General features: G+C 53.8%; 1 protein-coding gene across 1 annotated transcript in view; it reads right to left on the bottom strand.

The window, feature by feature from the left end:
* The window catches only part of LOC138734068 (olfactory receptor 14A16-like), a 46,455-nt gene that overhangs the window by 21,749 nt on the left and 10,962 nt on the right, over positions 1-13,744 (bottom strand). The window lies entirely within an intron of this gene.

Raw genomic sequence — 13,744 nt, 5'->3', positions numbered from 1 at the left:
TGCCTCAAGGCTTAGTTAGGGCTTCTAAAGGTTCTTTCAAGAACATGCCCATGAATGATGCTTGCAGATGAACACAGGAGTGCAGAGATACACAGTGTGGGTGCGCAGGGTTGGCGCAAAGAGCACTGGACTCACACAACCACGTGTCTTCCGTGGATAGAGCACAGTCTGGTCTGTGTCTGTGTGCATTGGACACCCTTGGAAATCTGCCATAGGGCGATCATTGTGGAGTAGCCCCTCACAACCATCATTCCCAGCACTGGCCTCTCATCCCAGCTTGGAAATGTTCTTTGCCCTCCCAGGAATGACACAGAGCTAATAGGTCAGCGTCCCTGTTCACACTGTGCAGTTTATATGTGAGTGTGTCCATCATGTGCATGAGGTTAGATGAACCCAAGCGAACTCAAACAGCCCTTCCTTGAGTTTCCATGAAGGCCTGGGGGACAGAAAGCATCTCAAGGTCCCTTCATGTTGAGAGCAACATCCCGAGACTAAGTGTCTGAGTGCAGCACTGGGATGTTCTTCCTTGAGCTGAGGTCCTGTGTCCATTCCTCATGAGGGGAGAAATCTCAGAGAAATGCAGAGCAGCGGGAGACTCCACAAGTCTGAAGTGCATGAGATTCTCTGTGAGTCCAGAGAAATCCTATGACTCTTGCATTTCTGTGTAAAAGGGGAAAACTCTGTGAACATCCCTAAGTGCATAAGGAGTCCGTGAGGCCACATCAGACATGGACTCCTGACAGAACCCTGTGTGTGACTCCAGGAACAAACCCCACTGGCCTGGGGAGATCCATCTCAGCTGCCTTGGACAGGCCCAGGGCAAGTGCTCCTGCCTGCTGCATCACCTCGGTCCATGACTATGGATTGTGCTCTCAAAAGTGTCAGAGCAACCAGAGAGGTTCTGGGGTCCTTGGAAAAGGCAGATGTCAAACTCATCTTCAGGAAAAGCAGGAATTTACAGGCCCTTGACAGACAAGGAAGGGATTGTTGAATCAAAATTGGGAGAGGAAGAAGGGCATCTCATCTGGTTCACTCTTCTCTGAGCAGAAGAAAGAGATAAGAGGATGCTCAGGGCTTTCTTCAGACCCCAGTTATTCTATCATTAACTGAATATTTCTCTTGGAGAGATTCTGTCTTGATTTTTGAAGACGGACTTGGTGGAGGGAAAATTAAAATTAAAGAGAGTCCATTCTGGGACACCGGCTGCTTCAAGGCTCCACCAGAAGAGGGACCAGGATAAGTGTTTGAGCCCCATGCTCTGCAGGGACAGACCCGGCTATGCTGCCAGTCCCTTCCTCCTCCACCTCCCGACTGGAGAGGTTATGCTGCCAAACCCAAAAAGCAGGGGAAATCCAGACCAGAATTAAGGACCATGTCAAAAGATCCCAGAGCAAACAAGCAGGTAGATTGATGGGAATGGAGCTTCAGGAGACAGGCCAGAATGGATCCCTACACAGCCTGGAGTCAGTGATACAACATTCGGGAAATAAATCCAATTGGAGTGAAGGAGCATGGGGCAAGGCTGGCACAGTTAAACTAAAACGGGACCACCTGGGCTGGGAACATCTCCCATGTGGAAAATAACTAGGAGCACAGACTTCACCTCCTAGGAAGCACCAGAGCAGGAGCTGACAGAACCCTCAAGAACTGGAGGCCCTGCCATGGAGATGAAACTCTGAGTAAGGACTGCGCAGAAGAAGGCACGGACAGAGCTGACCTACCCTAGCGGTACGACAGAGTTTCCTCTCCAGCAGAACCAGCACTGGGCACTGTGATGGCTAAACCAGAGCTGCCTCGTTCCTCACACACAGGGCGAGAGAGATCACCTGCCTCCTCCAGATCCTGCTGGAGAGTGAGTCCAGAGGTTGCTTGTCCTGGACAGCAGAGACGTCTCCTCGGACACCGGGCAGCGTCACAGAGGATGACATCACAGAGGCCACGGACAGAGCCATGGTTGGGGTTTGAAGGGATCTCAAACACCCATCTTTCCAACACTCCTGCCATGGGCAGCAACACCCTGAAATATGCTGAATAACATCATAAACTCATAAAATGAGTATTTAGACAAAAAAAAGGAAAGTTTAGAGACTCAAAATCTAAATGTGGGTCTTCAAAATTCTATGGCTCCTAAAAAACAGGTTGGAACCCTAGAACTGAGGATTTCTGTACAAAACATGAGACTTTGGTAACTACAGATATGGGTGTAGTGTTACAAATGAATCTTTTGACCCTGCAAGGGAGGATAAACTCTTGGTTCTTCAGTGGCCCCAAGAAATGAAGCTCTGGTGCTGAATGCAGGGTATTGGGCACTCACATGGAAGCTTTGAGCTCTAAAAGAGGGGGTTGGATCCTTTACACAAGAGTCTGGAGCTTCAAAAGGAGGATTTAGGTCAAAAATTCAGGCTTTGAAACTGAAAAGGATGATTTGAGCCCTGACTTCAGGTTTTGTGCCCTGAAATTATGCTGTGGTAGAGAGTAGGAAGGCTTTACACCAAAAAAATAGGACTTGAGAGTGTCAAAATCAGGATTTGAGCCCTCAAAATTGCAGACTTGATTCTAAAATGAGGCTTTGTTCCCTGAAAAGGAGGCTTTGGGAGCTAAAAATGAGCTTTTGAACCCTTTTAGAGGCTTTTGTCTCCAAAACGGAGGCTGTAAACATCGAAAACAAGACTTTGTGCCTTAAAAATTGTGCTCTGGGCCTTAAAATGAGTCTTTGATGCTCAAAAAGTGGGGGTGGTGCTGGTGGCCTGGGCTACCCCAGCCCCAGCCAAGACCCATGCACGGAACATCCCGAGGCGTCAAATCTGCTGGGTTTGAACCCCCAGGGGTGGAGAATGCCCCGCTGCCCTGGAGCCTTGGCCGCGGCTGCACTGCGCTCACACAAAGGCCTTTTCCCTCCTGTCCAACCCAGAAGGATCCCACTCCTCGGGACAAGAAGGTGGATGTCCCCAGGTGCCACAGGAGCCGTGGCCGACAGATAGCTGAGTCCATGGAGCTGGTCAAATGAAAAAATTCTTTCCTTTAATCGTGACCTCAGTGCATTTTTGATGTTTAAACTTCCTCTGTGGATGCTGACATGGACTGAGCAGCCTGCTCTGACCTCAGAGCTGGCCCTGCTTTCAGCTGGGCATTGGACTAGAAATCACCTGAGCACTCGTATTGCCTAAGTTTTTCTACTATGAGCATAAGATGTAGAGACCCACTTAGCAGGTTGCCCTGAGCCTCCCCCAGCAGGCCAAAGTGTGCCCCCACCCCTCATGCTGTGGCCCCTAACTCCATCCTGGCAGACAGACCTCCTCCAGGACCTCTCCCATTTCTCCACTTTCCTTCTGAAATGTGAGACTCACTGGGTCCTGTGGCATCGTCCTGGTGCCAGAAGAGTGAGGGCAGCAATTGTCTCCTTTGCCCAGCATCAGGAGTTGCTCCCTCTGCTCCTCCCAGGGAGGGGCTGGGGTGGGCAAGAAGTTGTCGGGGGACACAGCCAGGAGAGCTGACCCCGGCTGACCAGAGGGAGATCCCTTAACAGAGATGCCATGTTCAGCAATAAAACTATGGCAGGAGAAGGAATAAGTGGAGATTTTTATCATTAAAGGTGACAGGTGGTGGTAGACTGGTGGGGTGTCAGTCTGCTTGAGGGAGGTGGCAAGTGATGATATTTGCATTGGTTTTAGGTTTGGGTCTATGTTGTTTTTTTATCTTTTTTTCTTTCACCTATTAAACTATTTTTAGCTCAGCACACAAGTCAAAAAACATCTCCAGGGAGCAGCACGTGCAGAGACCTTGCTGGCTGAGGAGTGCCCCGAGGAGGTTGACCTGGGCACCAGGACACCTGCTTGTCCTTATTCACAAAACAACCTCCACCAATCCCAAGCCCTTTCAAAAGGGATTTTCTAAAGAAATATTGATCTTCTCCTGGTACTTCCTCAGCCTGCAGAAGACAATGCTTCAGGGAGACCTTATTGCAGCCTTCCAGTACCTGAAGAGGGTCACCAAGAAAGCTGGGGAGGGACTTTTTACAACCACATGGGGTGACAGGATGATGAGAGTAGTTTTAAATTGCCGAGGGGAGGATTTAGATTAGACATTAGGAAGACACTCTTCACAAATAAAGGTGGTGAGGCAGTGACCCAGGTTGCCCAGTGAAGCTGTGGCTGCCCCCTCCCGGAAGGTGTTCAAGGCCAGCTTGGATGGGGCCTTGAGCAGCCTGGTGCAGTGGGAGGTGTCCCTGCCCATGTCTAGGGGTTGGAACTGGATGGGCTTTAAAGTCCCTTCCAACCCAAATCATTCTATCATTCTGGAAGGCATGGAAATATAAACTTTAATCTAAAATATAATTTTCTTAGGTGGACTTGCTCTCTACAACTACCTGAAAGGAGGATGTAGAGAGGAGGGTGCTGGCCTCTTCTTCCAAGTGACAGGGGACAGGACAAGAGGGAATGGCCTCAAGCTCCGCCAGGGGAGGTTTAGGCTAGACATTAAGAAAAAATTCTTTACAGATAGGGTCATTGGGCACTGGAACAGGCTGCCCAGGGAGGTGGTTGAGTCACCTTCCCTGGAGGTGTTTAAGGCACGGGTGGATGAGGTGCTGAGGGATGTGGTTTAGTGTTTGATGGGAACAGCTGCACTCGATGATCCGGTGGGTCTCTTCCAACCTGGTTATTCTGTGATTCTGTGACTTTGAAATCTTCCTGTTTAACCGCACTGGGAAATGACTCCAAGTAGCTGTGCAAGCCTTGAAGACCTTAAGAAAACCACAGGAAGACAAAGAGCTCGTTAAGTCTTTCTGTAGTTTGATGAGACTCAGGGTGGATTTGCTGCTAGGTCCTTGAAGGATCACTGCTGAGAGGAGATTGAAGAAACATCTCAAGAAGTCAAGAGCAAAGCTGAATATTCCTTGATGTCTTAACTGGTCTCAGTGGAGATTGTTAGTGACAAAGCCTCCCCAGGGACTCGTTAGAGCTCAGAATTAGAGGCCATGACTGCAGGAATGCAAAGGCGCTGTGCAGGGAGCTGTGAAGCTGAGAAAAGCCTGGGTTTCCTTGATGAAGGAGAAAGGCCAAGCCCTGAGCCCCAGTCCCTGGGCAGGCAGATCTGGCTTTGGCTACAATGGCACTTGTGCCATGAAGATTTGGCCAGTTCCTCCTCCTGGCATTCGCAGACACACGGGAGATGCAGCTCCTGCACTTCTGGCTCTTCCTGGGCATCAACCTGGCTGCCCTCCTGGGCAACGGCCTCATCATCATCACCATCGCCTGCGACCACCACCTCCACACCCCCATGTACTTCTTCCTCCTCAAACTCTCCCTCCTTGATCTGGGATCCATCTCCACCACTGTCCCCAAATCCATGGCCAATTCCCTCTGGAATACCAGGGCCATTTCCTATGCAGGGGCTGTTGCACAACAATTTCTGTTTGTCTTTTTCATTGCAACAGAGTATTATCTTCTCACCATCATGTCCTACGATCCCTATGACCACTACGTTGCCATCTGCAACCCCCTGCACTACGGGACCCTCCTGGGCAGCAGAGCTTGTGTCCACATGGCAGCAGCTGCCTGGGGCGCTGGGTTTCTCACTGCTCTGCTGCACACGGCCAATACATTTTCCCTGCCCCTCTGCCAGGGCAATGCCCTGGAACAGTTCTTCTGGGAAATCCCCCACATCCTCAAGCTCTCCTGCTCACACTCCTTCCTCAGGGAGGTTAAGCTTCTTAGCCTTAGTGCCTGTTTAGCACGTGTCTGTTTTGTTTTCATTGTGGTGTCCTGTGTGCAGATCTTCAGGGCTGTGCTGAGGATCCCCTCTGAGCAGGGCTGGCACAAAGCCTTCTCCCCTTGCCTCCCTCACCTGGCCGTGGTCTCCCTGTTTATCAGCACTTGTCTGTTTGCCTACTTGAAGCCTCCATCCACCTTCTCCTCATCCTTGGATGTGGGGGTGTCATTTCTGTACTCAGTGGTGCCTCCAACACTGAACCCCCTCATCTAAAGCACGAGGAACAAGGAGATCACGGGTGCAGTGTGGAAGCTGATAACTGGATGGTTCCCTGAAGCAACCAACTGATGTTCTCTTTCTGCATAGCAGTTATAATGAAACTCATTGCATTCCCAGTCTGTCTTCACCATTTTGTTGTTATTACTGATCTTTTAATTGTGTTAATGTTCTCATCCCTTTTCTCTTTTACTGTCCGCTTTTCTTTTCTGGCAAAGTATCTTTCTAACTGAGGAGTCATTCTCTCTGTGTTTTTAAATAAAGCAGAGACCTTCAACAAATACTATTTTTCCTGAGCCCCTTCCTTCAAGTTCCTCTTTGGACCTGTAGGGACAGTTCCTGTGTTCGTGGGTGGAGAGGAAGAGTCTCAGCATGGCAGCACTGCTTGATCTCCCAGAGCTGTTCTCTTTTTGCTTCCCCACTCTCCTCCTCACCCCTTGCCTTGCTGTCAGGCCTGAGGGCTCTGAGCTTGGTCACAGCCGTGCTGCGTGGCAGTGCTGTGCCCGCAGGCAGGGACAGGCAGTGGGCACTGGTGGGACAGAGCTGCCTCCACAACAGCCTTTCCATCCATGCCTCCTTGCCCTACAACAGCTTCCAGCTCCTCCTTCTTATGCCCCAGGCTGCGTGCCTTGGTGTAAATGCCCTTCAGCTGGGCTGGGGAACCCTCAGCCCTCACAGAGGGAAGAGAGTTTATTCCCAATGGCCTGGTCACTGCAGTAGCTAACGCCAGAGTACCCGTATCTCCCTTAGCACCCCCAGGTGTGATCGCCCCCACTTGCTGTGAGGGGATGTACTGGTGCTTCTCTCCAGCACACCCTCTCCCAGTCACCAGTGCCCCACGTCCAGGCTCGCTCCTGTCTAGCCTGGGCTCATCCCCCTCCCCCTTCACGTCTAGTTTAAATCTCGGTTGATGAGCTTAGCTAGGTTTTTAGCAAGGGCTTTAGCCCCCTAGGAGACACGCGTGTCCCGTCCCAGTGAGAAAGCCTGGGGGTGCGTGGGCCACCCCATGAGCAAAGAACCCCAAGCCCCTCTCCTCCCCCCTGGCTCGGAGTGAGGCGTTAATCAGTTGCTGCTTCTTGACTTCTTGCTCCTCTGTATTTAGCCTTGGAAAGGAGCAAAATACTATTTGAGCCCAGAGCCTGTGGGGACAGTGAAGCGTGAGGATCCCCCGGGACCCTAAACCCGCCCCTCAAAACCCCCAACCCGGGACCCCCCTGGGCAGCCCAACCCCCCAGGATCCTAGACCCTCCCCCCCACATCCCCCGTGTCCCCTAAACCCTGGACTCCCCCAACCCCACATCCCACAGTCCTGGGGACACCCACCCTCCCAGGATCCCCCCCCGCCCTTGGGACCCCGGCAAGAAGGGCTCTGGGGGGTCCCGGGGTGTGGGGGACACGGGCATTGTGGGGGTGCAGGAGGGGCTGGGAGCTGCCCCGGGGGTTGCAGAGCTGGGGGGGCCGGGGAGGTCCTGGGGCTCCCCACTCCCTTTTCTCCCTTTGGCTTTCGTCTCCCAACCCTCGGCGCCGGGATCTGCCCGGCGACCGGTGACGTCACGCGGCGCCTCGGGCCGCCATTGGCCGCCGGGCGGCGGCTCCGCCAATGGGAGCGGGCGGGGCGGGGCGCGCGGCTCGGCCCGGGCTCGGCGCCGCGAGAGGAGCCTCCTGTTTGGGGCTGAAATTCTCATTTCTAGGGTTCCAACCCATCTTTACAAACCCACATCCATTTTTAAGAGCCCACAGTTATATTCTGAGAGAGTAAAAACTCGCTTTTTGTGTCTAAACACTCTTTTGTCTCTAAAAACACATATGATGGCTCGGAGCATCAATTCTAAGGCCCAAAGTCTGATTCTGGATAACCAAAGCATCAGCTTTAGGGGCCAAAGCCTTATTTGTAGGTTCCAAAATCTCAGTTTTACCTTCCAAAGCCTCCTTTTCAGGGAACAAACCTTCATTTTCAGAATTGTGAGGGCCCCAATCCTCATTTTGAGCCTCTCAAGTACTGCTTTTAGGATGTAAAGCCTTTGTGTTTGCTACCACAGCATCTTTTTAGGGCACAACCCCCAGTTTCAGGGTTCAAAGCCTCGATTTCATTTTGAAAGTCCCATCTTTGAGGCCCAAAGCCCTCATTCTGAAGGTCTAAACTCTCATTTAAAGGATCCAACCCCCTCTTTTCCGCTCAAAGGCTCCACTTGCCAGATGTCCCCAGACTTGTGCTTTCAGCCTTCAAACCCAACCTGTGCAGGCAGCCTCTCTGCTGAAAATTCGCCCCCCATAGCCACATAAGAGAGGCTCTTTCCCACACGTCACCGAGTTCCTAACACATTTTATTGAAGATCTCCAGGTGTCTGGCAGACGCCTGCCCAGCTGGTGGGATCCTGATTGTAAACGTTCCCTTGACTTTCCGTTGTAGAAGAAACGGAAGTCACAGGGCTTCATCTTGAGGTTGCTGGTCTGAGGAGGGGCTGCAGGGGCCGTTTAGTTTCGAGCTGTGTCACAAGTCACCTGGCCACTTTGCAGCTGGGCTTCTTAAACATCGGAGAAGAGTCTGTGGAGAGAAAAGGCTGCTGAGGCCTCCGCTGCAGGTGGGCACAGGGACTCTCCTCCACGGCACGGAGCTGGCACAGCTTCCAAGCACGGGCTGGGAGCTGCCGGCACAGCGTGGCCGAGGGGGACACCAGCACCTGGTGGCACCACCGAGCATGGGGATTGCCTGGGGAGCAACAGATGCTGGTGTGTGTCCCTCTTCTCAGGGCAATCTCAGCCCCTGCTCTTTCCCACCCCAACCTGGCTTTCTCCACGCCTGTTGCTCCTGGGGCTGCTCCTGTCCAGGCAGGGTCAGCTTGAGCCAACCCTGGCTCCAGTCAGAGCGCTCCCAAGAGGAAGGCACGGGAGTTCAGACAGCAGTTAAAGCACCGGACAGCAGCAGAAGAGTGTTCTGTCCAGCCCCTCACTCGCCGCTGCCCAGCAGCCTGAGCAGCGATGCCTCGTGGCTGGGAGCAGCCCTGGGAAGGCAGCAGTGGGGGGAATCAGGGACTCACTTTACTCTCTTCCTCCTCAGCCAGATGACGAAGCAGCACAATAAAAACGGAAGTGGCAGGGATCCCAGAAATCCTGCTATGCCTGACATAAAGTAGATTTCCCCATCTTTGAATGTGTGAACACCTTCATCATTCTGGGACTCGTGAACACTTGGGGCCGTCTTGCTCTCTGCACCTGGAGGAACAATTCAGAATGTCAGTCTGTCCTGTGCCCCTCTGGAGAGCTCTCAGCACGTGTGGCATGGCCAGAATGTTCTCTGTTTCCCTCCAGCCCTGGTGCCTGCAGGCTCATTCCCAGCTGGGACAGGTTGTCACACTGAACAAAAATCAGGTGGCAAGAGAGCTCGTGGGGAGCGTGGCTGCCTGGCCACTTGCTCCTTTGAGGGACACGGACAAAGCATGTGGACAAAACAGAGAAAACTGCAGCAGTGAGGGCCACCCCCAGCTCTTCCTGCCCTCGGGCCAGCTCCCTCCCCCCTGATGGGTGACAGTGGGTGACCACGGGACAGCAATTACCTTCTCCATTGGCAGAGATGGTCACTGAGCCACCTTGCGAAACCTCATATTCTGGCAAAGCTTCTTCGTCCACCTCTAGGGAGAGGAAGCAGGACAGTTGGATCAGATGGAACCGTTCCCATCAGGGAGATGGCCCTTCAGGACACTATCCCTCCCAAAGACACTGACAAGGTCTAGGAACAACATCTGGGCTTTGGGGGCTGCTCCAAGCAGCCGCCACACCTGCCCTGCTGGGAGACCAGGACACGGCAGGCGATCTGCTGCCCTGAGCTGCACGAGGTGGGTTTGTGGCGACCGTGTGGTGATGCCGCAGCCCTTCCTTCAAAGGGGAGGGGAAGCAGCTGCAGCCAGGCCAGCAGGGAAACAGACCCTGGGAGAAGGCTCCTATGCAAAGTCCTCAGGCGCTTCCCTCTGCCCACCAGTACGGTCACACCCGCCCCATCCCAGCTGTGGGTGAGCACATGGGAGATTGAACACAACCAAAAAGCTCTTCTCCACGTCTGTGCATCGGCCACGGAAGGAGCGACTCGCACTGCACATGGAAAGAAGCTGACAAGGGGAAGGCTCCTTCCTCCCGCTTACTCACCTGAGGAATTGCTCTCAGGCTCCAGGGACGGATTGGACCAAGGAGTCTGGAAGTCGTCACTTGTCAGAGGATCTGAAGGGAAATTGCAAGGAATGAGCTCTCGGCACAGTGTCCACGTGTGTTCTTGCAGGGAAAGGGACCTTGGGAACTTACCTCCAGCCTGCGCCACTGGCTCCACACCAACTTCCAGTTGAGCAGTTGGAAAACCATTGCCACTATCCTGACCTAGAAGTGAGCACAGAGGAGAAGCGTTTCCTTCAGGAATGAGGATCTGCTCCTGCCCTGGGGAACTGCAGGTGCTGGAAGGGGGTCAGGGAACCAAGTGAGAGCCCAACATCGGTGGCAATTGCCAAAGCTTCCATGAGGACCTCTTGGCTGGCTCCTTGCAGTTCTCTAAAAACTCTTCCTGGCCACGTGCAGCACCCCTTGAGGAGGGGAGGGACCAACATGGGGCCCCTCGGGGCTGTCTCACAGGAGAGCTCTTGCACACAGAGGAAACCCTCTTGGAACACTGGAGGAAAAAGCCATCGTCCCTGCTTCCTGGGAAGAAGAAATTCTGTCCCAGGAAGGCTGCACCGGTGCCACCTGTTTACTTGCTCCTGTCCCCCAAAGATGCACACCTGACCAGCAAATGGACTGGAGGCAGAAAAAAGGGTCCTCACTAATTAACGGGCATTGGAGGTTATTTGCCTCAAAGTAAAGAATGACGAGTGCCTAGAGAACAGAGAAATGAGCTGAGGCCATCATCGACAGCATTGTAGAATCCTTTAGGTTGGAACAGACCCAGTTTTCAGGACTTGTCCGCCCTTATGGTCCCCCGTGAGACTGCTCAGGACCAGGATTCTCGTGGGAAAAATCATCTGCCCCCGTGTGGTGTCTTCCCCAGGGTGGGACAGCACCACCAAGGGTCAGGGAAAGGCAAAGCTTCAGCAGGGCTCTGGCACAGAGGGTGCAGGGGACGGTGCAGGGCCCAGCCAGTCAGTGCATCCCTTTGGAGCCCGGCTCCCAGCGGGGATCCCCCTCTGTTGTGCCTGGGGCACTCCCGGCAGGCTCAGGGAGGCAGCTTTGGCAGGAGGTGCATTCCTTTAAGGGTCACGTTTCCCATCCTCTGCTGAGCACGGATCCAATGGCCTCATTCCCAAAACAGCAAAGTTCTGGAATCCCTGTGAGCGGTGGGTGCTGAGCACCTCCCGGCACCCACCAAGCGCTAAGAGTGAGCGTTGCTGGGGGTCACTGACGGCAACGACTCCGCACCCCAGAGATGATGGTTGTCTCCAGAGAGCTGCTCCTGGCTTCTTTGGGCACAGCCGCTCCACGCTAAGAGTTTGGCTGAGACACCACGTGCAGAGGCAGAACCAGGGGAAGAGCCTGTGAACCCACAGGGTTGCTGAGAGATGGCGCAGGGTGACCGAGGGACAATTACCTGGCACGTCTGTTGGTTGGGTCGCTTCCGTGTTCTCATGAGAGCCTGGCGCTGCCTGGCTGCCTCCTTCCCAAAGCTCCTCCTTCTCTGCAGGCTTACTCTCCATCTCTTCAGAAAGAAAGAGGGTCAGTTTAATTAAAGTAACCATATCTCAGCAGGAACTCAGTCTCCCCAGGAGGCAAAGGACATCACTAATGTGTAGAAACAGCCTGGGCATTTAGGGCTGCGCCTCATCACCAGTCCAAGCCATGTGCCTGTCATTCATGGAGGAAAACTCTAACCCTTGACACTTCCCAGTGTCCTCATAGAGAGCAAAACCTGAGCTGCTGAGAGACCTGGACATGGCATGGGATCTTCTTGTCACGCTTAGAACATTCTTGGTAAACCACAAGATTCTGGTAAACACCTTCCCTCTGAGGGGACAGGGAGATGATGCAGCCGGTTCAGCTGGGAAAGAGCCGTTTGGAGAAGCACGTCCCATCCTGCCACCTCCATCACGCGGGAAGGGTCACAGACACACACTGAACCCCGAGCTCTGGTCACCACGTCCTGGGCTCTTTCACCAGAGGCAGCGAAGAGCCCACAGAGCCCCAAAGCCAGAGGGAAACCACAGCCAAGTTGTCTAAAACACAGCTGGAAGCAGAGAGCTGAACCAGCAAGAATGAGTCCACAGCCTTTCACGGTCGCTGCCTTCAAGCCAGCCGTGCAGCCTCAAGCTGGGTGTCCAGCTTCCATCTTCCCCTGTCCCCGAGGTGTCACCCAGAGCACTCAGACATCGAGCAGCACAACGGGGCTGGAGGAGGCTGCGAAGCTGGGGCTGCTCTCATCCTGGCCCGTGCACGCCTGCCGCCCCAGCAAAGTCTGCCAGTCTCAGGGACTCCAAGCTGCCGCTCTCCCCTGCCACAAGCAGCAGCGAGGGCTGAGCACCCACAGCTCCTGCCGGCTGGAGACCAGCGTCTGCCCAGAACGGCTCCTGGCCAGGATCGACGCAGCTGGGGCAGCGCTGGGGCTCAGCTGGGACCACAACTGCAGCAGAGACCCTGGACCATCCCTGCGGCTCAGCAGCTCCTGTGGGTGTGACAGCGCGTGTCGAGCAGCGAGGCTCTGGTTGATCCCTTCCGGCTGGCGTAGGCTCTGGCTTCTCCCTACAAGTCTCTAAACCCTCCGCTTCCCAAGCCCTCTGGTTACGAGGGCTGCGTACCCACCGCGTTTTGCTTCATCCAACTTTGCTAGAATGTCCACCAGCATTTTGAAGAGCTGCTGGGGAGATAGCTTCGTGTTGTCCTTGTGCTTCTCTCCATGAAGAACTGAACAGAAAGGATCTAGTTAAATTTCTCATTATTAAAATCTTGACAATGAGCACTCAGTCACCCAGAGTGACAGCCGCCCCTGGGACGCCTCAGTGGAAGGACGAGATGTCATGCAGAGGGACCTGGACAGGCTGGGGAAGTGGGGCTCTGGGAACCTCATGAGGTTCAGCAAGGCCAATTACAAGGTCTTACGCCTGGGTCAGGGCAATCCATGGTTTCAATACAGGATGGGGGATGATGTGATGGAGAGCAGCCCTGCAAAGGAGGACTTGGGGGTGCTGGGGGATGAGAAGCTCAACAAGAGCTGGCAATGTGCGCTCACAGCCCAGAAAGCCAACTCTGTCCTGGGCTGCATTAAAAGAAGCGTGGCCAGCAAGTCAAGGAAAGGGATTCTGCTCCTCTCTTCCTCACTTGTGAGACCTCATCTAGAGCACTGTGTCCAGTTCTGGAATCCTCAACATGCGAAGGACGTGGAGCTGTTGGAACGGGTCCAGAGGAGGCTCCAAGGATGATCAGAGGGCTGGAGCACCTCCTGCAGGAGGACAGGCTGAGAGAGCTGGGGTTGTTCAGCCTGGAGAAGAGAAGGCTTCGAGGAGACCTCATAGTGACCTTCCAGTACCTGAAGGGGCTACAAGAAAGCTGGGGAGGGACTGTTGACAAAGGTTTGTGGTGATGGGATGAGATGGAATGGGTATAAACTGGAGAGGAGCAGATTTATACTAGAGATGAGGAAGAATTTCTTCACCATGGGAGTGGTGAAGCACTGGCACAGGTTGCCCAGGAAAGTTGTGGCTGCCCCATCCCTGGAGGTGTTGAAGGCCAGGTTGGATGGGGCCTTGGTAAGCCTTATTAGAACTGGAGTATATTTACGGTCCCTCTCAACTCA

Source organism: Phaenicophaeus curvirostris, unplaced genomic scaffold (genome assembly GCF_032191515.1).
Source record: "Phaenicophaeus curvirostris isolate KB17595 unplaced genomic scaffold, BPBGC_Pcur_1.0 scaffold_55, whole genome shotgun sequence".
Lineage (NCBI taxonomy): Eukaryota > Metazoa > Chordata > Aves > Cuculiformes > Cuculidae > Phaenicophaeus > Phaenicophaeus curvirostris.
This window is presented reverse-complemented; position numbering and strand designations above follow the sequence as displayed.